Source organism: Sciurus carolinensis, chromosome 17, assembly GCF_902686445.1.
Source record: "Sciurus carolinensis chromosome 17, mSciCar1.2, whole genome shotgun sequence".
NCBI lineage: Eukaryota > Metazoa > Chordata > Mammalia > Rodentia > Sciuridae > Sciurus > Sciurus carolinensis.
This window is the reverse complement of record NC_062229.1, coordinates 62654444-62678640: the sequence shown is the minus strand read 5'-3', so window position 1 is coordinate 62678640 and position 24197 is coordinate 62654444. Positions and strand designations below refer to the sequence as shown.

Here is a 24197-nt window from a genome sequence, read left to right as displayed (position 1 = left end):
TGCTTTTCTGAGAAAGTTTGACAAAAGGATTTCAAGGAAACTTTGCCTATCACCAGACCTCCTCATACCCACTTTTCTCCGCAGTTGTGGTGTTTCTACCATGCACGGTGCTTCTGCTATAACAAACTGTTCTGATTTTCTTGAATTGATCTTTCCCTAAACATGTAGTGTTAGACTGCAAATGAATGGGGTATTTGAGCAAATGCACGGCTAGATATAAATAAAATTGGGTATCTTCTCATTTCCTCATTACCACTCTTCCCCCAAAATCTAAGATTATACCTCCAGGTTTTCCAGACAAGTCCTTTATGTATTGCTTTTGCAAGACTCTAACGTGAAGGTTGAATACGGGTGAAATTGAAATTGATATATGAGAAAGTATCACAAATGGATTTCAATGAACCTTTGCCAATCATGTCCCCTCCTTATACCCATTTTGCTCCACAGATGTGTTGGTTCCACCATGCCCAGTGCATCTGTGATAACAAACTTATTTGTTTTCCATGAATTGAGCATTCCCTGTGCGATTAGTGTTAGGCTGGAACTGAAGAGTATTTTCTGAGCAAATGCAAAACTGGATTTCCCTGAAACTCTGGGTATATCTCTTGTCCTCATTCCCAGTCTTTCCCCAACATCTGAACACTCTACCTTCAGGTTTTATAGACAAGCCTCTTATGTTTTGATTTTGCAGGACTTTAATGTGCAGATTGAATAGGGTTGAAATTAACGTTGGTTTTCTGAGAAAGTTTGAAGAATGTATTCCAAGGAAACTATGCCTATCATCTCCCCTCCTCATACCCACGTTTCTCCACAGATGTGATGATTCCACCATGCACAGTGCCTCTGTTATATCAAACTGTTTCAATTTCCATGAATTGAGCTTTCCCTATGCAGGCACGTTTAGGCTGCAACTAATTTCGTTTTCTGAGCAATTGGGCGACTGAATTTCCAGGAAACTCTGGATATTTTCTCTTTTCCTCATTCCCACTCTTCCTCCAACATCTGAGCACTCTACATCCAGGTTTTCCAGACAAGTCCCTTATGTATTTCTTTGGCAGTACTCTAACATACAGGTTGAAAACGGCTGAAATTATATTTGCCCTTCTGAGAAAGTTTCACGAATGGATTTCAATGAAACTATACCTATCATCTCCACTCATTATACCCACGTTTCTCCGCAGATGTGGTGGTTCCAAAATGTACGGAGCTTCTGTTATAACAAACTGTTTTGATTTCCATTAATTGAGTTTTCCCTATGCACGCAATGTTAGGCTGCAACAGAATTGTGTATTCTGAGCAAATGCACGGGTGGATTTCCATGAAACTGAGTACTTTCTCTTTTTCTCATTACCACTCTTCCCCCAACATCTGAACACAATACTTCCAGGTATTTAAGACAAGCCCCTTATGTATTGCTTTTGCAGTACTCTAACGTGCAGGTTGAATTGGACTGAAATTGAAGTTGCTTTTCTGAGAAATCTTCACGAATAGATTTCAATGAAACTTTGTTTATTATCTCCCCACCTCAATTGAACTTTGCTCAGCAAATGTAGTGGTTCCACCATGCACAGTGTTTCTGTCATAATAAACTGTTTCAATTTCCATGAATTGGGCTTTCCTTATGCAGGCATTTTATGCTGCAACTGCATTCTGTATTCTGAGCAATTGAACAAAAGGATTTCCAGGAAACTCTGGGTTTTGTCTCTTTTCCTCATTTCCACTCTTCTTCCAACAACTGGGCACTGTACCTCCAGGTTTTCTAGACAAGCCCCTTATGTATTGCTGTTGTAGTACTCTCACGTGCAGGGTGATAAGGGCTGAAATTTAAGTTGCTTTTCTTACAAAATTTCATGAATGGATTTCAATGAAACTTTGCCTATCATCTCTCCTCCTCAAACACACTTTGCTCTGCAGATGTGGTGGTTTTACGATGCACGGTGCTTCTCTTAACAAACTGTTACAATTTAATGAATTGAGCTTTCCCTGTGCTCACAGTTTTCTGCAGCAACTGAATTGCGTTTTCTGTGCAAATGCAGGACTGGATATCGATGAAACTCCGGGTATTTTCTATTGTTCTCATTCCCACTCTGCAACCAACATCTGAGCACTGTACCTCCAGTTTTTCCATACAAGACCCTTATATATTGCTTTACAACATTCTAACGTGCAGTTCAATAGGACTGAAATTGAATCTGCTTTTCTGAGAAAATTTCATGATCAGATTTCAATGAATCTTTGCCTATCATCCTCCCTCCTCATAAGCACTATGCTCAGCAGATGTGCTGGTTCCACCACACACAGTGCTTCTGTTATAACAATTTGTTTCGATTTCCATCAATTGACCTTTGCATATGCACACAGTGTCCGCTGCAAATGAAATGCGTTTCTGATCAAATGCATGAGTGCATTTTTATGAAACTCTGGGTATTTTCTCTTTTCCTCTTTCCCACTCTTTCCCCAACATCTGAGAACTCTACCTTCATGTTTTCAAGACAAGCTCCTTATGAATTGCTGTTGCAGTACTCTAATGTACAGGTTGAATAGGTCTGAAATTGAAGTTGCTTTTCTGACAAGTTTCACGAATGGATTTCAAAGAAACTTTGCCTATCATCTCCCCTCCTCATACCCACTTTTCTCCGGAGATGTGGTGGTTCCACCATGTTAGGTGCTAGTGTTATAACAAACTGTTCCAATGTCAATGTATTGTACTTTCCGTATACACGCAGTATTTGACTTCATCTGAAGAGCCTTATCTGAGCAAATGAACGACTGGACTTCTATGAAACTCTGGGTATTTTCTCTTTTCCTCACTCCCACTCTACTCCCAACATCTGAGTACTCTACCTCCAGGTTTTCTAGACAAGTCCATCATGTATTTCTGTTGCATAATTCTATTGTGCATTTTGAATAGGGTGAAAATGAAGTTGCTTTCTGAGAAAATTTCATGAATGGATTTCAATAAAACTTTGCCTATCATCTCCCATCCTCATACCAAATTGGCTCCGTAGCTGTGGTGGTTCCACCATGCTTGGTGCTTCTGTTATAACAAGCTGTTTCGATTTCCATGAATTGAGCTTTCCCTATGCAGGCTCTTTTAGGCTGTAACTGCATTTTGCTTTCTGAGCAATTGAATGAATGGATTTACAGGAAACTCTGGGTATTGTCTCTTTTCCTCATTCCCACTCTTCCTACAACAACTGAGAACTGTATCTCCAGGTTTTTTAGACAAGTCCCTTATGTATTGCTGTTTTAGTACTCTGACATACAGGTTGAAAAGGACTGAAATTTAAGTTGCTTTTCTTAGAAAGCTTCACAAATGGATTTCAATGAAACTTTGTCTATCATCTCCCTTCCTCAAACACACTTTGCTCTGCAGATATGGTGGTTCCACCATGCACGGTGCTTTGGTTTTAACAAACTGTTTCTATTTCTATGAATTGAGCTTTCCTATGCACACAGTGATGTGCTACAACTGAATTGTGTTTTCTGAGCACGACTGGATTTCCATGAAACTCTGGGTATTTTCTCTTTTCCTCATTCCCAGTCTGTCCCCAATATCTGAGTACTGTACCTCCAGGTTATTTAGACAAGCCCCTTATGTATTGGTTTTCCAGGACACTAACGTGCAATTTGAAATGGGTGGAAATTAAAGTTGCTTTTCTGAGAAAGTTTCACAAATGTATTTCAAAGAAACTTTGCTTAACCTCTACCCTCCTCATACCCATGTTGCTCTGCAAATGTGGTGGTTCCACCATGCATGGTGCTTCTGTTATAACAAACTGTTTCAATTCCATTAATTGAATTTTCCCTATGCATGCAGTGTTGGGCTGCAACTGAAGAGTGTATTCTGAGCAAATTCACGACTGGATATCCATTAACCTCTGGGTATTTTCTCCTTTACTCATTCCCACTCTGCCCCCAAAATCTGAGCACTCTACCTCCAGGCTTCCTAGTTAAGTCTTTTATGTATTGCTGTTGCAGTACTCTAATGTGCAGGTTGAATAGGGCTGAAATTGAAGTTGCTTTTCTGAGAATTTTTCACGAATGGATTTTAATGAAACATTACCTATCATCTCCCCTCCTCATACCATCTTTGCTCCACAGATGTGGTGGTTCTACAGTGCTAGGTGTCACTGTTATAACAAACTGATTCGTTTTCAATGAATTGAGCTTTCCCTATGCATGCAGTGTTAGGCTGCAACTGAATTGCATTTTCTGAGCAAATGCATTTATGGCTTACCATGAAACTCTGGGTATTTTTTTCTTCTCTTCATTCCCACACTTCGTCCAACATCTGACCACTCTAACACCAGATTATCAAGTCAAGCCCCTTATGTATTCCTCTTGCAGTTCTCTAACATGGAGGATGAATAGGAATGAAGTTGAAGTTGCTTTCTGAGATAATTTGAAGAATGGATTTCAATGAAACTTTGCCTGTCATATCCCCTCCTCATAAGCAGTTTGCTCCGCAGAAGTGGTGGTTCCACCATTCATGGTACTTCTGTTATAACAAATTCTTTTGATTTCCATGAATTGAGCTTTCCCTATACACAGAGTGTTAGGCTGCAACTTAATTGCGTTTTCTGAGCACATTCACGAATGGATTTCCATGAAACTATGGGTATTTTCTGTTTACCTCATTCCAACCCTGCAACCAACATCTGAGCAATCTACCTCCAGATTTTCTAGACAAGCCCCTTATGTGTTCTTGTTGCAGTATTCTAACGTGCAGGTTGAATAGGGCTGAAATTGAAGTTTACATTCTGAAAAAGTTTCCCAAATGGATTTCATTGAAACATTGCCTAAAATCTTCCTTCCTCCTACCCACTGTGCCCGCAGATGTGGTGGTTCCAACATGCACAGTGCTCTTTTATAACAAACTGTTTCAATTTACATGAATTGAGCTTTTCTATGCACGCTGTGTTTGACTGCAAATGAATTGCGATTTCAGAGCAAATGTACGAGTTGAAATCTATGAAACTCTGGGTTTTTCACTTTTCCTCATTCCCACTCTACCCCAACATCTAAGCACTCTACCTACAGTTTTTATACTTAAGTCTATTATTTATTGCTGTTGCAGTACTCTAACATGCAGGTTGAATAGCACTGAAATTGAAGATGCTTTTCTGAGAATGTTTCACGAATGGATTTCAATGAAACTTTGCCTATCATCTCCCCTCCTCATACCCACATTGTTCCGCATATGTGGTGGTTCCACCATGCACGGTACTTCTGTCATATCAAACTGTTTCGATTTCCATAAATTGAGCTTTCCCTACGCACGCAGTGTTAGGCTGCAACTGAATTGCGTTTTCTGAGCAAATGCACGACAGGATTTCCAATAAAATATGAGTATTTTCTCTTTACCGCATTCCAAATCTTCCCCCAACATCTGAGCACTCTACCTCCAGATTTTCTAGAAAAGCCCCTTATGTGTTGCTCTTGCAGTATTCTACTGTGCAGGTTAAATAGGGCTGAAATTGAAGCTGCTTTTCTGAAAAAGTTTCCCAAATGAATTTCAATGAAAATTTGCCTGTCATTTCCCCTTCTAATAACAACTTTGCTCCGCTAATGTGGTGGTTCAACAATGCACGGTGCTTCTGTTATAGTGACTGTTTTGACTTCCCTGAATTCAGTTTTCCCTATGCATGCAGAGTTAGGCTGAAACTGAAGAGCGTTTTCTGAGCAAAGTACGACCACATTTCCCTGAAACTCAGGGTATTTTCTCTTTTACTCATTTTCCCTCTTCCCCAAACTTCTGAGAATTCTACTGCCAGATTGTCTACATAAGTCCCTTATGTATTTTGTTGCAGTACTCTAACTGGCAGGTGGTAGGGCTGAAATTTATGTTGCTTTTCTGAGAAAGTTTCACGAATGGATTTAAATGAAACTTTGCCTGTCATCTACCCTTCTCATACCCACTTTACTCAGCAGATGTGGTGGTTCCACCATGGATGGTGCTTCTGTTATAACAAACAGTGTCATTTTCCATGAATTGAACTTTCCCTATGCACACGCTGTTACGCTGCAACTGAAAAGCATTTTCTGAGAAAATGCACGATTCGATTTCCATGAAAATCTGCGTTTTTTCTTTTTTCTCATTCCCAGTCTGACCCCAAAATCTGAGCAATCTACATCCACGTTTTCTAGACAAGCCCATTTTCTATTGCTGTTCCAGTACTCTAATGATCTGTTTGAATAGGGCTGAAAGTGAATTTGCTTTTCTGATAAGTTTCATGAACAGATTTCAAACAAACTTTGCCTCTTATCTCCCCTCCTCATATGCACTTTTCACCAGAATTGTGGTGGTTTTAACATGCATGGTTCTTCTGTTATATCAAACATTGTTGATTTCCTTGAATTGAGCTTTCCTTATACACGCAGTGGAAGCCTGCAACATAAGAGTGTTTTCTGATCAAATGCACTACTGGATTTACATGGCATTCATTGTATTTTCTATATTCCTCATTCCCACTGTGCCCCCAACATCTGAGCAGTCTACCTCGAGGTTTTCTAGAAAAGCCCCTTATGGATTTCTTTTGCAGTACTCTAATGTTCAGGTTGAATAGGTCTGAAATTGAAGTTGCTTTTCTGAGAAAGTTTCAGTATTGGATTTCAATGAAACTTTGCCTATCATCTCCCCTCCTCACGTGTACTTTGCTCCAGAAATGTGGTGGTTCTACCATTCACGAGTCTTCTGTTATAACAAACTGTTTTGATTTCCATTAATTGAGTTTTCCCTGTGCACGCAGTATTAGGCATCAACTGAAGAGAGTTTTCTGAGCAAATGCATGACTCGATTTCTATGAAACTCTGGATATTTTTTCTTTTCCTCATTCCCACTCTGCCCCCAATATCTGAGCAGTCTACCTCCATTTCTTCTAGGCAATTCTCTTACGTACATCTGTTGCAGTGCTCTAATGTGCAGATTGAATAAGGCTGAAATTGTAGTTTCTTTTCTAAGTGTTTCACGAATGTTTTTCAATGAAACTTTGCCTATCACCTCCCCCACTCGTATCGACTTCCTCTACATGTGGTGATTACACCATGCACCATCCTTCTGTTATAACAAACTGTTTTGAATTCTATAAAATTATCTTTCCCTTTGCACACTGTATTAGTCTGCAAATGAAGATCATTTTCTGAGCAAATGCAAGACTGAATTTCTATGAAATTCTGGGTATTTTCTCTGTGCCTTATTCCCACTGTGCCCCCAACATCTGAGCATTCGTCTCCAGGTATTTTAGACAAGCCACTTTTATGTATAACTGTTGAAGTACTCTAAAATGCAGGTTGAATAGGGCTGAAATTGAAGATGCTTTTCTGAGAAAGCTTCACGAAAGCATTTCAATGAAAACTTGCCTGTCATTTCCCATCCTAATACTCATTTTGCTCCACAAATGTGGTGCTTCTAACATGCACGGTGCTTCTGTTATAACAACTGTTTCAATTTCCGTGAATTGTGCTTTCCCTATGCACACAGAGTTAGGCTGCAACTGAAGAGAGTTTTCTGAGCAAATGTACCACTGAATTTCCATGAAACTCTGGGTTTTTTTCTCTTTTGCTCATTCCCACTTGGCAACCAACATCTGAGTAATCTACAGCCAGGTTTTCAAGGCAATTCCCTTATGTACCTCTATTGCAGTACTCTAACATGCAGGTTGAATAGGGCTGAAATTGAAGTTGTTTTGCAGAGGAAGTTTCACAAATGGATTTCAATGAAACTTTGCCTGTCTTCTCCCCTCCTCATACCAACTTTGCTCCACAGATGCGGTGGTTCCAGCATGCATGGTGTTTCTGTTATAACAACTGTTTCAATTTCCGTGAATTGTGCTTTCCCTATCCATGCAGATTTAGGCTACTACTGAAGAGTGTTTTGTGAGCAAACGCACGATGGGATTTTCATGGTACCCTGGATATTTTCTCTTTTCCTCATTCCCACTGTGCTCCCAACTACTGAGCACTCTATTGCAAGATTTTGTAGACAAGCCCCTTATGTATTTTGTTACAGTACTCTAACGTGCAGATTGAAAATGGCTGAAATTTAAGTTGCTTTTCAGAGAAAATATTTACGAATGGATTTCAATGAAATTTTGCCTGACATCTCCACTCCTCATACCCACTTTACTCTGCACATATGGTGGTTCTTCCATGGACAGTTTTTGTGTTATAACAAACAGAGTCGATTTCCATGAATTGAGCTTTCCCTATGCACGCATTTTTAGGCTGCAACTTAAGAGTGTTTTCTGAGCAAATGCATGACTGGATTATCATGAATCTTGGGTATTTCCTTTTTCCTCATTCCCACTCTTCCCCCAACATTTGAGCACTCTACCTCCAGGTTTTCTAGGGAAACTCTTTATGTATTGCTGTTGCAGTACTCTAACATGCAGGTTGAATAGGACGGAAATTGAAGTTGCTTTTCCAACAAAGTTTCACGAATGAATATCATTGAAACTTTTCCTGTCATCTCCCCCCCTCATAACCACTTTGTTCCGATGAGGTGGTGGTTACACCATGCACAGTGCTTCTGTTGTAACAAATTGGTTCAATTTCCATGAATTGAACTTTCCCTTTTCACACAGTGATAGGTTGAAACTAAGAGAGTTTTCAGAGCAGTTGCACGACTGGATTTCCTTTAAATCTGGGTATTTTCTCTTTTCCTCATTTTCACTCAGCCCCGAGCACTGAGCACTCTTCCTCCAGATTCTCTAATCAAGACCCTTATGTATTGCTGTTGCATTATTCTAACATGCATGTTTAATAGAGCTGAAATTGAAGTTACTTTTCTGAGAAAGTTTCACAAATTGATTTCCATGATACTCTGGGTATTTTCTCTTTACCTCATTCCCACTCTGTCCCCAACATCTGAGCAGTCTACCTCTGGGTTTTCTAGACATGCCCCTTGGGTGTTTTTGTTGCAGTACTCAAATGAGCAGGTTGAATAGGGCTGAAATTGAATTTGCTTTTCTGAGAGAGTTTCACTAATTGATTTAAATGAAACTTTGCCTATCTTCTCCCCTCCTCATACCCACTTTTCTTCGCAGATGTGGTTGTTCCAACATACTTGGTCCTTCTGTTATAACAAACTGTTTCGATTCCCATGAATTGAGATTTCCCTATACACCCAGTGTATCTGGAACTGAATTGCATTTTCTGAGCAAATGCACTTCTGAATTTCCATGAAATTCTGGGTTTCTTCTCTTTTCCTCATTCCCACTCTTCTCCCAACATCTGAGCACTCTACCTCCAGGTTTTCTTGGAAAGCCCCTCTTGTACCTTATTTGCAGTACTCTTACATGCAGGTTGAATAGGGCTGAAATTGAAGTTGCTTTTCTGAGAAAGGTTCAAGAATGCATTCCAATGAAACTTTGCCTATCATCTCCCCTCCTCATACCCACTTTGCTCCACAGACTTGGCTGTTCCACTATGCACCGTGCTTTTGTTATAACAAACTGTTTCGATTTGCTTGAATTGATCTTTCCCTATACACGCAGTGTTTGGTTGCAACTGAATTGCGTTTTCTGATCAAATGCATGACTGGATATCTATGAAACTCTGGGTATTTTCTCTTTTCCTCATTCCCACTCCACCCCCAACATCTGAGCACTCTACCTCTCAGGTTTTCCAGACAAGCCCATTATGTATTGCTGTTAGAGTATTCTAACGTGCAGGTTGAATAGGGTTGAAATTAGATTTGTTTTTCTGAGAAAGTTTCACGAATGGATTTCAATGAAACTTTGCCTATCATCTCCCATCCTATTTCCCACTTTGCTCCACAGATGTGGTGGTTCCACTGTGCACGGTGCTTCTGTTATAGCAAACTCTTCATTTTCCATGAACGGAGCTATCCCAACCCACTGTACTGTAACAGAAACCTGGAGGGTGGAGCGGGGATTTGTAGAGAGAAGAGATACGAGAAATGGAGACAAGAGAAAGCCTGATCATGTCTCATTTATTAGGGGAATAAACCCAGTTAATATAAAGTACAAAAGCCAATCAGTGGAAAGCATGGGAAGGCAAGACTAGTCCGCGCACCAGAGCTCAAACAAGGAAGTGTACTTGGCCAGTCGTGAAGCACCACGCAATCTGTTCTGAGTCACCTGGTATTTTCTGACAGTTACATGTGCAGGAGAGGCACGCCCTGTCAGCATCTGGCAGGTGCCATCTTAGCTCAACATTTGGCAAGGCGGGGGCGTGTGCTGACAGCTCCGGACTGGTCCCCCTTTTTTATTTTATAGAGCTGGAGTGACAATCCCTTGGGAAGTGCACCTGTCTTAAGTTGTCCGTGACAGAGCCACATCCTTACCTGTCATTGGATAATGAGACTCTTGCCCTCATTTCCTGTCTTAGGTTGTTATGAACTCTCACAAATCTTACCCATCATTGGCTGTCCAGTTCAGCTCACAGGGGTGATCGTCTATTAGGATCTAATATTGATCAAATGTTGCATCATCACAATCCATCATCTCCAGTTGATGGTAATAAACCTGTATAGGCTTTGCATGTATAGCCTCAATTTGAGCTTTAATGAAAGTCATAATCTTGTTGAATATCAAAGGACCTATAGATATGAGGAGCAGCAAGCAAAGGAGGGGACCTATGAAGGGAAGGAGATAGCACAGGAGTCCACTGAATCCAGTCCATAGTGAATTATCAGCCAGTGCTCGTCAGCGTTTTTCTAGGTCTTCTTGCAGTTGTTTGATCTTGTCCTTAATGATTCCTGACCTGTTGGCATAGAAACAGCACTTCTCCTGCAAAGGCAAACAAATGCCTTCCTGTTTGGCAGTTAGAATCTCTAAACCTCTTCTGTTTTGTAGGACCACTTCTGCCAAGGGATCTACCTGATCTTGAAGGTCTTGTATGGTGCTTGAGAGTATCTGTACATCAGAAATTAATTGTCTGGGTAATTTAATTATTTAATTAATTTAATAATTTAATTTAATAATTTAATTTAATTTAATTAATTTAGCCAAACCAGCAGTACCTGAGGCCACTGCTGTAGTTATTCCAAGTCCTGCAAGTAGAGGAATGAAAGTGACAGCACGTTTCGGTCACCCTGTAATGTAATCAGTTGTTGGTATAGGGACAGGCTCATCTCCTGGAATAATGTCTATGTCTGGAAGCAAGGCAGCTAAGACACATAGTTCAGTCCAGTTGATAGGCAGTTGAGTAAAAGCCTTATAACCTCTACAAATGAACACAGTACCATTAGGGGGGCACAATGGCTGCGAAAGATTGAATGTTGTTATAGTCCCTACATCTAAATCCCAGGTATTATTATAGCCAGGTGAAAAAAAGCAAGTAGTATTGGAGTACATGAATGACTGTACTAGAAATGGTGGAGTCAGTAAGCAATTTCTACCAGTAAAACTGGACCATGACACATCAAGATTGGTCACAGTCTTATAACTTATCATTGTGAGGTCGGTAGCAGAGTTATTTCTATAATCAATTGGGATAACTAGTGGAACAGGATATTCTTGCTATAGGCAAAGCCAACAATCTACAGTCAAGGGAGAGTTAGAGCAATTAAGCAAAGTGTGAGTGGCCTCAAGGATATCATAAGTGGCAGGGTCTATCTCAGAAGTTCTATGGTTAGGTAATGCTAGTGGGTGATATAACAGACTGGGATACAGTTCCTCATACATCCATTGAATTTTTTCATGGACTTGTTTGGCTCTATTAGAATCTTGGGGACCTCCTCCGTCAGACACATGTAGGGCGGCCATAGTAGACCAGCAAACTGTTTTCTCCACTAGGTCTGCAGGACATGAGGCAACATTTAATTTTCCTGGGTTATTAGACCAATTCCCTCCAGTTGATCCTGGATGGGACTTTATTAAGGTAGTAGTAAAATAGGTTTTGTTCCCTGAAGAACAGGTCTGAGCTGAGGAATAACAAGAGCTATGGAAGGAAGTGTGAAAGGTCATGCAAGAACATGGTGCAGATTTGCCATTAACTGGGGGAATAATTTGTGGTTTTTCAATGCAGTAACACAGAGTATGTGTCTTCCAAAATGCGATGTGACTGCCACAATCTATCTCTATGCATTGTTTCAGGAGATTACCAATGTATGACAGCTTGTAACTTGCCTCATCAGTCCTCAATATAAATCCTCCCTCACACTTACATGGTTTGTTTTTGAGCTCCAGTAAATACTTACCAACCTTAGCAGGGTACTTACCCTGCATGGCTATAGGAGAGCAGTGAACAAGCAGTCATTATCCAGAGAAGCAATGTTTTGTTCATACCTGTGGAAGGAGAAGAAAAAACTCTCAGGGATGATTTTTATCCCTGGAGGAGGTAACTTCATTAACTTGGCACACAAGACACTCTGGCAGCCATCTGACTGCAACAGCTTGTTGAGAGAAGATGTAGACTGAGCCTTGACCCCAGATCAAGACTGGATCTGGGCCATGCCATGAACTATCCAATGGATCTTTCCATTTTACCATGGCGAAATACTTTTGAGATTCTGGGTGCCAGAAACAATCAGCAGCAGATTTCCCATGATCATCCATTTTTAAAAAATTGAGAATGAGTAAAGCATGATTAAGTATATTACAGGGAGAACCCTTGATTGGGTACCATTCCCCCTTTTTTATTTTATCAATAGTAGTTTTAAGAGACAGATGTGCTCTCTCGACCATCCCTTGGTCTTGAGGATTATAAGGAATTCTGGTGACATGTTGAATTTGTAATTTTTCACAAAATTTTTGGAGGGTTTTTTTTTGTATATCCAGGTCTGTTATCTGTTTTAATTTGTTTAGGTATGCCCAAGACTGAGAAGCAATGTAATAGATGGGAAATTACATGTTTTGTTGCTTCTCCAGCCTGTAGTGTAGCCAATATAAATCCACTAAATGTATCTATGCAAACATGAATATATTTTAGATTACCAAACTCTAAGAAATGGGTAATGTCCATTTGCCACACCATGTTAGGAACAAGGCCTTTAGGATTAACTCCTAGATGTGGAACTTGTAGATGAGTAGCACATGTGCTACAGACTTTTACTATTTGCCTTGCTTGTTCCCTAGTGATTTTACAGAGTAACCTAAGAGAGTGGGCATTTAAGTGATGTAGGTTATGAGTGTCTTGAGCTTGCTTAATATTATCTGAAAAGGCTACTGCAACCACTTTGGTGGCTGTGTCAGCAATTCTATTGCCCTTAACTAATGGCCCCAGAAGGCCAGAGTGAGCTCTGAGGTGTCGAATAAAAAAGGCTTCCCTCTATTATGGATGAGTGTCTGACATTGAAGGAACAGTGATGCTGTTTTAGAAACATGTCTGATCTGAGAGACAGTTTCAAGGAGTGGCACCGAGTGTGCTAAGTGGGCACTGTCTGTGTAGATATTAAGGGGTTGATTGGGAAAGACAGATAAAACTGCAATAATAGCCTATAATTCAACAAGTTGTGCAGATGTACATTTCATCTGGAAGGTGACAGTTCTATCAAGGAAGGTGTAAGCAGCTGTTCCTGTGGATGACCTATCAGTAAAGACAAGAGCATTGTTTAAGGGCTCCCTTCTAATAATACAAGGGAACACAAAAGGATGTAGTTTGCAAAACTGAACCAATTTATTTGGTGGATAATGATTATCTATTATCACCTGTGAATGAGGCACAAGCTATAGTCCAGGTGTCAGTATTTTGTAACAGACCTGAGATTGGGTGTAGGATTGAATAATCTTATATGGTTCTATTCCAAAATATTTTCTAGAATCTTCTCTCCACATGATTATCAGGTCAGCTACTGCATCATAATAAGGCGATAGCACATTTTTGGGTGAGGAAGGAAGATGAATCCACATAATAGGATTATCTTGCCAGAAAAGACCTGTTGGAGTGATAGAAGTATTAAATATAATGAGTGATAAGGGGTGAGAATAATCAATATTAGTAACAAATTGACCTGCAATAGCATTCTCCACCTTTTTAAGAGCAGCTAATGTGTCAGGAGATATAGCCCTGGATGATTGTGGATTAGGGTCTCCTTTTAATATCTCGAACAATGGTTTTAACTCCCCTGTGGTTAATTTAAGGTATGGTTGAAGCCAATTTATATCACCTAGAAGCTTCTGAAAGTTATTAAGTGTATTCAAATGGTTTCTCCTGATTGTTGCCTTTTGATCAATAATCCTAGGACCATTAAGCAGGAAACCTAGGTAAGTATAAGGGTCTTGTAGCTGAACTTTTTCTGGAGCAATTTGTAATCCTACTGCAGTCATCTGCTGTTTAAGCTGTGTGAGACATAGTAATACCTGTTCTCCTGATTGTCCTGCTATGAGTATATCATTCATATAATGAATAATATACATTTGTTTCCAAGAATCTCTAATAGGTTGTAAGGCATGAGCGACAAATTTTTGGCATAAGTTTGGACTATTAGCCATCCCTTGTGGCAATACTTTCCACTGATATCCTTTCATAGATTCTCTAAGATTTATTGATGGTAGACTAAAAGCAAATCTTTTTTGATCATCTACATGTAGAGGGATAGTAAAAAACAATCTTTGAGGTCAATAATTACCTTAAAATATCCCTGAGGGATGGCTACTGGAGATGGCAGCCCTGGTTGTAGGGCTCCCATGAGCACCATAGTGACATTGACAGCCCTTAAGTCCTGTAGTAATCTCCATTTACCAGATTTTTTCTTAATTACAAATATAGGAGTATTCCAAGGAGAATTACTCTCTATGATATGTCCAGCTGTTAGCTGTTCCTGCACTAACATTCAAGCAACTTCAAGTTTTGCAGAAGTTAGCAACCATTGATCAACCCAAACTGGCTCATTTGATTTCCAAGTTATTGGATCTGCACACAGTTTGGGTGCAGGCATGTCAATGGCTGAAATTAAAAATTTCCCAAGCCTCTTCTATCTGTCTTACATTGGGAATGGGATGTAAAATACCATTTTCAGTCTTTCCTAGCCCTTTTCCTGGTGTATATCCCTGAGATAGCATTTGGGCAGCAACCATTTCATTGGGGCTGCACATGAGATAGTAGGTCTCTTCCCCACAAATTAACAGGCAAATGAGGTATGATATAAGGCTTAATGAGATGTGTGTTGTTTTCTTTGTCTCTCCCAGTGAGGTATTTAGAACTCTGCTATGGATTTGTACTTTGACCCATACCCCGAAGATTAGTCATAGTTTCTGTGGTAGGCCAAGAAGAAGGCCAATTCTTTTGTTTAATTATGGTCACATCTGCTCCTGTATCTATTAGATCTGTAAAGGATTTGCCATCTAGCCATAAGGTCAAAGAAGGTTTTTGATCAGTTATGTGTTGTACCCAATATACATTAGAGGATCCAAAACCTCCATTTCCTCTCCTAGGATTTTGAAATGGATGTTTGGTTGTAACTAATGGTAACAGTATCAGCTGTGCTATTCTTTCTCTCTGAATAACAGTAATAATGTTGTTATCTGTTTTATCCATGATCTTAATTTCTCCCAAGAAATCTTGATCTACAACTCCTGAGAGTACTTGTAAACCTTTCATGGTAGAACTACTTCTTCCTAAAATTAAGCCAAAACAACCTTAGGGCAATGGGTCAAAAATTCCAGTATTCAAGGCTTGAGGGTCCATGTCAGGAGTTAATACAACATGGGAGGTGGAACTGAGGTCCAATTCTGTGCTCCCTGGGGTTGCTGTACTGAGGTCTGAAATGGATTGTTGTTGCTGCTGTTGGCTGGATTGAAACTGACTGCCCCATATGCTTCTTTTGGGGCCTGAGGCTGGCCCCTCCTCCCATTTCCCTGATGTGGAGGAAGGGGATTTCCCTGATTGTCTCTTTTGGACTTGCATTCATTAGCCCAATGTTTTTCTCTCTTGCAACTAGGGCAGAGACCAGGTATTTTGGCCTCAAGAGTTTTTTGTAAATCTGATCTGCAGTCTTTGGCAAAGTGTCCACCCTTCCCACATTTAAAACAGGCCCTTTTGTTTTTGTCTTTATTATTAAGAAAGTCTCTCACTGTCTGCTCACTAAAAGCAGCCACCATTGCTAAGCCCTGTTGTAAGAAGGTCCTATGTTTGAGCACAGATTAATATATCCTGTTAAATCTGTCTTCTTTCTGTATGGTCTTATAGCGGCTTGGCATGTGGGACTGGCATTTTCATAAGCAAGTTGTTTGACATAGTCAAGACCTGCATCAGAACTGCCAAAAATACGACCAGCCATTGTTATAAGTCTATGAACTAAGTCAGCAAAGGGTTCATCAGGGCCTTGTTTGACTCCTGTAAAAGACATGCTGATGTCTCCCTTAACAGGCAATTTTCTCCAGGCCTTAGTGTCTGCTGCCTGTATCTGAGTATATGCTCCAGGGTCATACTGCATCTGATTGTCTGTGGCTTCATAATCACCTACTCCAGTGAGCATATCAAAAGTCCACCCATTTCCTGCTTGTTGATTTCTTTTAGCTGTCTCTTTGCAATTTTCAAAATATTCAAACTTCCAAAGCAAGAAGTCACCTCCAGGCAGGGTGGCTCTGACTAAAGTAATCCAATCCTGTGGTGTTAACCAATTTTCTGCTATGGAGTCTAAAATAGCAAGGGAGTATGGCGCTGTAGCCCCATACTGAGAATCAGCAGTTTTTAATTCTTTTATGATAGTAAAATCAAAGCCATTGTGGGGCCTCCAGGGTTGTCCCTGGTTATCTCTTGTCTCAGTAACAGGGAAAGCACTTAGAGGAGGGGATTTTAAATCTCTGTTGACTAAGGGAACTCCTCCTCTTGGACACTGTTGTCCAGGTAGAATTTGAGGGCGAATATCCCTTTTAAATCCATCAAGACTGGGCGCTGACTCATTGCCTGTCTTTAACTTTTGTAACCTGGTAATCAGAGCTTGATATTTGTTTGTTTCTCTAAATGTTTAATTTTTTCTTTAAGGTCTACCTTTGGATCTATCACCGCCATTGCCATAGGAGCAGAGGGTGTGCGATAGGGAGGTGGATATGAGAAAACAGACTGTCCTTGTTTAAGCGGCCAATCAGGATTATGATATTTTGAGGCTTCCTCATTTATGAGGTCCAAATCAACTTCCTAATTATCTATTTAATTCTCATTTAAAGGGTCTTTAAAACAAGTCAATGAAGGATAAATTTTAGGTAGAGCTTTGTACTGATGTTGAGTTTTCTTTTTAACATCTGTGCTGCCTGCATCTGGAAAAGGACTTGTAACTTCCTCATCTTCACTCTCAAAGGAAATAAGAACTCCCTCTGCCTTATCCTTGGAGGGCTCTCCCTGAAGCTCCTGTTTTCATGCTGCTTTTAAAATGTCCTCAGTCTGAGTAACCGCTGCTGCTATATCAGAATCATTTGTTGTATGTTCTAAAAGCTCCTTTATGAGACTCCAGGAAGCAAAAGCTGTAATAGGAACTTTATCTGGGCCAAACATTCTATGAAAATCTCCCAAGGCATCCCCCACACTATTCCAGCTTCTTATATTAATGCTTCCTTCTTCTGGGAACCATGGACAGGTGTCCTTAATAAGGTCAAAAAACTTAAAAAGATCATTACTCTTAAGCTTTACTCCCCATGTATTTAAAGCTTCTTTTAATTGCTCAACAAAAACTTTATGCTTACTTAATTCTTGTCCCATAGTTAGGTGCTACTGTACCTTTAAGAGTGGCACAGCAGGCTCCCAGGGCAGTCTTTGTTGAACTGACTTCTGCTGTGTTAGGCCAAACTATCAAATGCCTCTTCCCTCGCAAATTCCCCCTTATCCACGCCTCATGTTGGGTGCCAATTGTCCAGACCCCCAGGACTGCAACGGTAACCTGAGGGGGGAGCGGGGATTGGGAGAGACAAGAGACACGAGAAATGGAGACAAGACAAAAACCTGATCAAGTCTCCTTTATTAGGGGAATAAACCCAATTAATGTAAAGTACAAAAGACAATCAGGGGAAAACTCGAGAAGGCAAGACTAGTCTGTGCACCAGAGCTCAAACAAGGAAGTATACTTGGCCAGTCATAAAACACCACGCAATCTAGTCTGTTACACCTGGTACTGTCTGACAGTTACATGTGCAGGAGAGGCACGCCCTGTCAGCATCTGGCAGGCATCATCATAGCTCAACATGAGGCGAGGCAGGGCGTGACCTGCAGGATCTAAATAATGACCTGTCCCTAAGCACACAGAATTAGGTTGCAACTGAAGAGCAGTTTCTGAGCAAATGAACGAGTTGATTTCCATGAAACTCTGGGTATTTTCTTTTTTCCTCATTCCCACACTGCCCCCAACAACTGAGAAATCTACCTCCAGATTTTCTAGACAAGACCCGTATCTATTGATGTTGCAGAACTCTAATGTGCAGGTTGAATAGGGCTGAAATTGAAGTTGCTATTATGAGAAAGATTCATGAATGGATTTCAATAAAACTTTGACCACCATCTCCCATCCTCATACACACTATGCTCCACAGATGTGGTGGTTCTACCATGCACGGTGCTTCTGTTATGACAAACTGTATCGATTTCCATGAATTCAGCTTTCCCTATGCATGCAGTGTTAGACTGCAACTGAAGAGCATTATCTGAGCAAATGTACAACTGGATTTACATGAAACTCTGGGTATTTTCTCTTTTCCTCATTCCCCCTCTGCCCCAAACATAAGAGCAATCTACCTCCAGGTTTTAGACAAGTCCCTTATGTATATCTGTTGCACTACTCTAACGTGCAGGTTTACTAGGGCTGAAATTGAAGTTGCTTTTCTGAGAAAGTTTCACGAATGGATTTCAAAAAAACTTTGCCTATCATCTCCCCACCTCATACCCTTTTGCTCCACAAATGTGGTGGTTCCAACATGCATGGTGCTTATGTTATAACAAACTATTTCGATTTCTATGAATTGATCTTTCCGTGTGCATGCAGTTTTAGGCTGCAACTGAAGAGCGATTTTTGAGCGAATGAACAACTGGATTTCCAAGAAGTTCTGCGTATTTTTTCTGTTTCTCATTCCCACTCTGCCTCTCACATCTGAGCACTCTACCTCCAGGTTTTCATGACAAGCCCCTTGTGAATTTCTGTTGCAGTACTCTAACGTGCAGGTTGATTAGGGCTGAAATTGAAATTGCTTTTCTGAGAAAGTTCATAAATGGATTTCCAAGAAACTCACCATCTCCCCTTCTCATACCCACTTTGCTCCACAGATGTCATGGTTCCACCATGCTCGGTGCTTCTGTAATAACAAACTGTTTCTATTTCCATGAATTGAGCTCTCCCTATGCACGCAGTGTTAGGCTACAACTGAAGAGCATTTTCTAAGCAAATGCACAACTGGATTTCCCTGAAGCTCTGGGAATTTTCTCTTTTCCTCATTTCCACTCTGTCCCAAGCCTTTGAGCACTCTACTTCCATGTTTTCTATTCAAGCCCCTTAAGCATCTCTGTTGCAGTTCTGTAACAGGCAGGTTGAGTAGGGTTGAAAATGAAGTTGCTATTCTGAGAAACATTCATGAATGGATATCAATGAATGTTGGTTATCATCTCTCCTCCTCATTCCCCATATGCTCCTAAGATGTGGTGATTCCACCATACATGTTGCTACTGTGATAGCAATCTGTTTCTATTTCCTTGAATTGATCTTTCCCTATGCACGCAAAACTAGCCTGCACTTAACGGTGTTTTCTGAGCAAATGCACTACTTGATTTCCATGAAACTCTGGGTACTTTCTTATTTCCTCATTCCTACTCTGCATCCAACATCTCAGCACTCAATCTCCAGGTTTTCTATCAATCCCTTTTTGTATTGCTGTTGCAGTACTCTAATGAGCAGGGTGAGTTGGGCTGAAATTAAAGATGCTTATCTGAAAAAGTTTCACCAATGGATTTCAATGAAATAATGTCTAACATATCTCCTCATCATACCCATTTTGCTCCTCACATATGGTGGATCCACCATGCATGATGCTTCTGTTATAACAATCTGTTTTTATTTCCATGAATTGAGCTTTCCCTATGCACAAAAAGTTTTACTGCAACTGAAGAGCAATTTCTGTGCAAACAGATGATTGATTTTCATGGAACTCTCTGTATTTTCTCTTTTCCTCCTTCCCACTCCACCCCCAACATCTGAGCACTCTACCTACAAGTTCTGTTGGCAAGCTCTTATGTATTGCTGTTGCAGTACTCTAACTTGCAGGCTGAGTAGGGCTGAAATTGAAGTTGCTCTATTGAGAAAGTTTCTCCAATTGATTTCAATGAAACATTGCATATCATCTCTTCTCCTCATACCAACTGTACTAAAAAGATGTGGTGGTTCCCCCAGTGCACGTTGCTTCTGTTATAAAAATCTGTTTCAATTGCCATGAGTTGAGCTTTCCGTAGCATACAGTGTTAGGCTGCAACTGAGGAGCATTTTCTGAGAAGTGCACAACAGGATTTCATTAAACTCTGCGTATTTTCTCTTTTCCTCATTCCCACCCTGCCTCCAACATCTAGGTTTTCTAGACAAGCTCCTTAGATTTGCTGTCACAGTACTCTAAGTTGCAGTCCAAATAGGGCTGAAATTGAAGTTGCTTTTCTGAGAAAGTTCACAAATGGATTGCAATGAAACTTTGCTTATCATCTCTTATTCTCATACACACTTTTTTCCGAAGATGTGGTGGTTCCACCATGCATGGTGCTTCTGTGATAACAATCTCTTTCTTTTTCCATGAATTGAGCTTACCCTATGCAGGCAAATTTAGGCAACTAAAGAGCATTTTCTGAGCACATGCCCAACTGGATTTCCATGAAACTCTGGGGATTTTCTCTTTTCCTCATTACCACTCTGCCCCCAGTATCTGATCACTCTCCCTCCAGGTTTTCTAGGCAAACCCATTATGAATTTCTGCTCCAGTACTCTAACGGGCATGTTGAATAGGGGTGAAATTGAAGTTGATTTTATAAATAGGTTTCACGAATGAATTTCATAATAACTTGCCTATCTTCACTCCTCCTATTCCCCTTTTCTCTGAAGACATGGTTGTTCCACCATGCACGGTGCTTCTGTAATAGTAATTGTTCCAAATTTCCATGAATTGAGCTTTTCCTATGCAAGCAGAGTTAGGCTACAACTGAAGAGTGTTTTCTGAGCAAATTCTTCAACTGGATTTCCAGGAAACTTTGGGAATTTTCTCTTTTCTCATCCCACTCTCCCCACAACATCTGAGCACTCTACCTCCTGATTTTCAAGACACGCCCCTTATGTATTGCTGTTGTAGATCACTAACGGTCAGGCTGAGCAGGGCAGAAATTGAAGTTGCATTTCTGAGAAATTTTGAAGAATGAATTTCAATGAAACATTGCCTATCATCTCTCCTCCTCAAACCCACTTTTCTCCGAAGATGTGGTGGTTCCACCGTGCATGGTGTTTCTGTGATAACAATCTGTTTCAACTTCCATGAATAGAGCTTTACCTATGTATGCAGAGTTAGGCTACATCTGAAGAGGGTTTTCTGAGCAAATGCACGACTGGATTACCATGAAACTCTTGGTATTTTCTCTTATCCTCATTCCCACTCTGCCCCCAACCTCTGAGCACTCTATCTCCAGGTTTTCTTGGCAAGCCCCTTATGTATTCCTGTTGCAGTTCTCTAAAGTGCAGGCTGAATGGGGTTGAAATTTAGGTTGCTTTTCTGAGAAATTTTCAGGAATGGATTAAAATGAAATTTGCCTACGATCTCTCCTCCTCCTACCCACTTTGCTCCAAAGATGTGGTGGTTCCAACTTGCATCATTTTTCTGTTATATCAATCTGTTTAGATTTCCATGAATTGAGCATTCAATATGCACGCAAAATTAGGCTGCAACAGAAGAGCGTTTTCTGAGCAAACACAGGAATTGATTTCCATGGACTCTGGGTATTTTCTCTCTTCCTCATTCCTGCTCTGCCCCCAAAATCTGAACAATCTACCTCCAAGTTTTCTAGGCAAGCTCCTTATGTATTGCTGTTGCAGTTCTCTAATGTGCAGGCTGAATAGGGCTGAAAATGAAGTTGCTTTTCTGAGAAATTCTCACGAATGGATTTCAATGAAACTTTGCCTATCATCTCTTCTACTCATAACCACTTTGCTCAGATAATGTGGTGGTTCCACCTTGCATCGTGATTCTGTTATAATAATCTGTTTAGATTTCCAAGAATTCTGCTTTCCCTATGCACGCCGAGTTAGGCTGCAACTGAAGAGACTTTTCTGAGCAAATGCACAAATGGATATCCACGAATCTTTTGTGTTTTCTCTTTTCTTCATTCCCACTCTGCCCTAATATATGAGCAATACACCTCCAGTTTTTCTGGGCAAGTCACTTATGTATTGCTGTTGCAGGTCTCAAACGTGCATGCTGAATAGTCCTGAAATTGAATTTGCTTTTCCGAGAAATTTTCACGAATGGATTTTTAAGAAAACCCCCTATCATCTCTTCTTCTGATACCCACTTTGCTCGGAAGAAGTGCTGGTTCTCCCATGCATGGTGCTTCTTTTATAACAATCTACTTCTGTTTCCATGAATTGAGTTTTCCCTATGCACGCAGAGTTAGGCTGCAACCAAAGAGCATTTTCTGAGCAGATGCACGACTGGATTTCCATGAAACTCCGGGTATTTTCTCTTTTCCTCATTTCCACTCTGCCCCCATCGTTGAACACTCTACCTCCAGCTTTTCTAGGCAAGTCCTTTATGTATTGATGTTGCAGTACTCTAACATGCAGGCTGAATAGTGCTAAAATTGAAGTTGCTTCTCTGAGAATGTTCGACGAATGGATTTCTATGAAAGTTGCTTAACATTTCTCCTCCTCATGCCCACTTGGCTCCTCAGATCTGGTGGTTCCACCATGCATGGGGCTTCTGTGATAACAATCTGTTTTGATTTCAATGAATTGATCTTTCCCTATGCATGCAGAGCGTGCCTGCAAATGAAGAGCATTTTCTGAGCCAATGAACTACTGAATTTCCATGAACCTCTGGGTATTTTCTCCTTTCCTCATTTCCACTCTACCTCCAACATCTCAGCACTCTACCTCCAGGTTTTCTAGGCAAGCCCTTTATGTATTTCTGTTGCAGTATTCTAATGTGCACACTGAATATTGCTGAAAATGAAGTTGTTATACTGAGAAAGTTTCACCAATGGATTTCAATGAAACTTTGCCTATCATCTCTGTTCATCATACCCACTTTTCTCCGATGTTGTGGTGGTTCCACCATGCATGGTGCTTCTGTTATAACTGTCTGCCTTGATTTCCATGAATTGAGCTTTACCTATGCACGTAGAGTTAGACTGCAACTGAAGAGAGTTTTCTGAGCAAATGCACAACTGGATATCCATGAAACTCTGTGTGTTTTCTCTTTTCCTCATTCCCACTCTGCCCCAATATGTGAGCAATATACCTCCAGGTTTTCTGGGCAAGCAACTTATGTATTGCTGTTCCAGTTCCCTCACTTGCAAGTGGAATGAGGTTGAAATTGAAATTGCTTTTTCTGAGAAATTTTCGGTAATGGATCAAAATGAAATTTTGTGTATGATCTCTCCTCCTCCTTCTCACTTTGCTCCAAAGATGTGGTTGTTCCACCATAGATGGTGTTTCTGTTATAACTATCTGTTTCAATTTCTGTGAATTAAGCATTCAATGTGCACGCAGAGTTACACTGCAACTGAAGAGAATTTTCTGAACAAATGCATGACTGGATTTCCATGAAACTCTGGTTTTTTTCTCTTTTTTTCATTCCTACTCTGCTCCCAACATCTGAGCACTCTACCTCCAGGTTTTCTAGGCAAGGCCCTTATGTATTGCTCTTGCAGTACTCTAATGTGCAGGCTGAGTAGAGCTGAAATTGAAGTTGCTTTTCTGAGAAAGTTTCACAAATGGATTTCAATGAAACACCACCTATCATCTCTCCTCCTCATACCCACTTTGCTCTGCAGTTGTGGTGGTTCCACCCTTCATTGTGCTTTTGTGATTACAATCTCTTTCGATTTCCCTGAATTGAGTGTTCCCTATGCATGCAGAATTAGCCTGCAACTGAACAGCATTTTCTGAGCAAATGGACAACTGGATTTTCATGGATCTCTGGGTATTTTCTCTCTTCCTCATTCCTGCTCTGACCCCAACACCTGAGCCTTCTATTTCCAGGTTTTTTAGCAAGACCCTTATGTATTTCTGTTGCAGTACTCTCTTCCTCATTCCAACTCTACCCCCAAAATCTGAGCAATTGGAGTCT

At 40.5% G+C, this 24197-nt stretch overlaps 1 protein-coding gene across 1 annotated transcript in view; it reads right to left on the bottom strand.

Annotated features, from left to right (window-relative positions):
* The window catches only part of Atxn7 (ataxin 7), a 293750-nt gene that overhangs the window by 154607 nt on the left and 114946 nt on the right, over positions 1-24197 (bottom strand).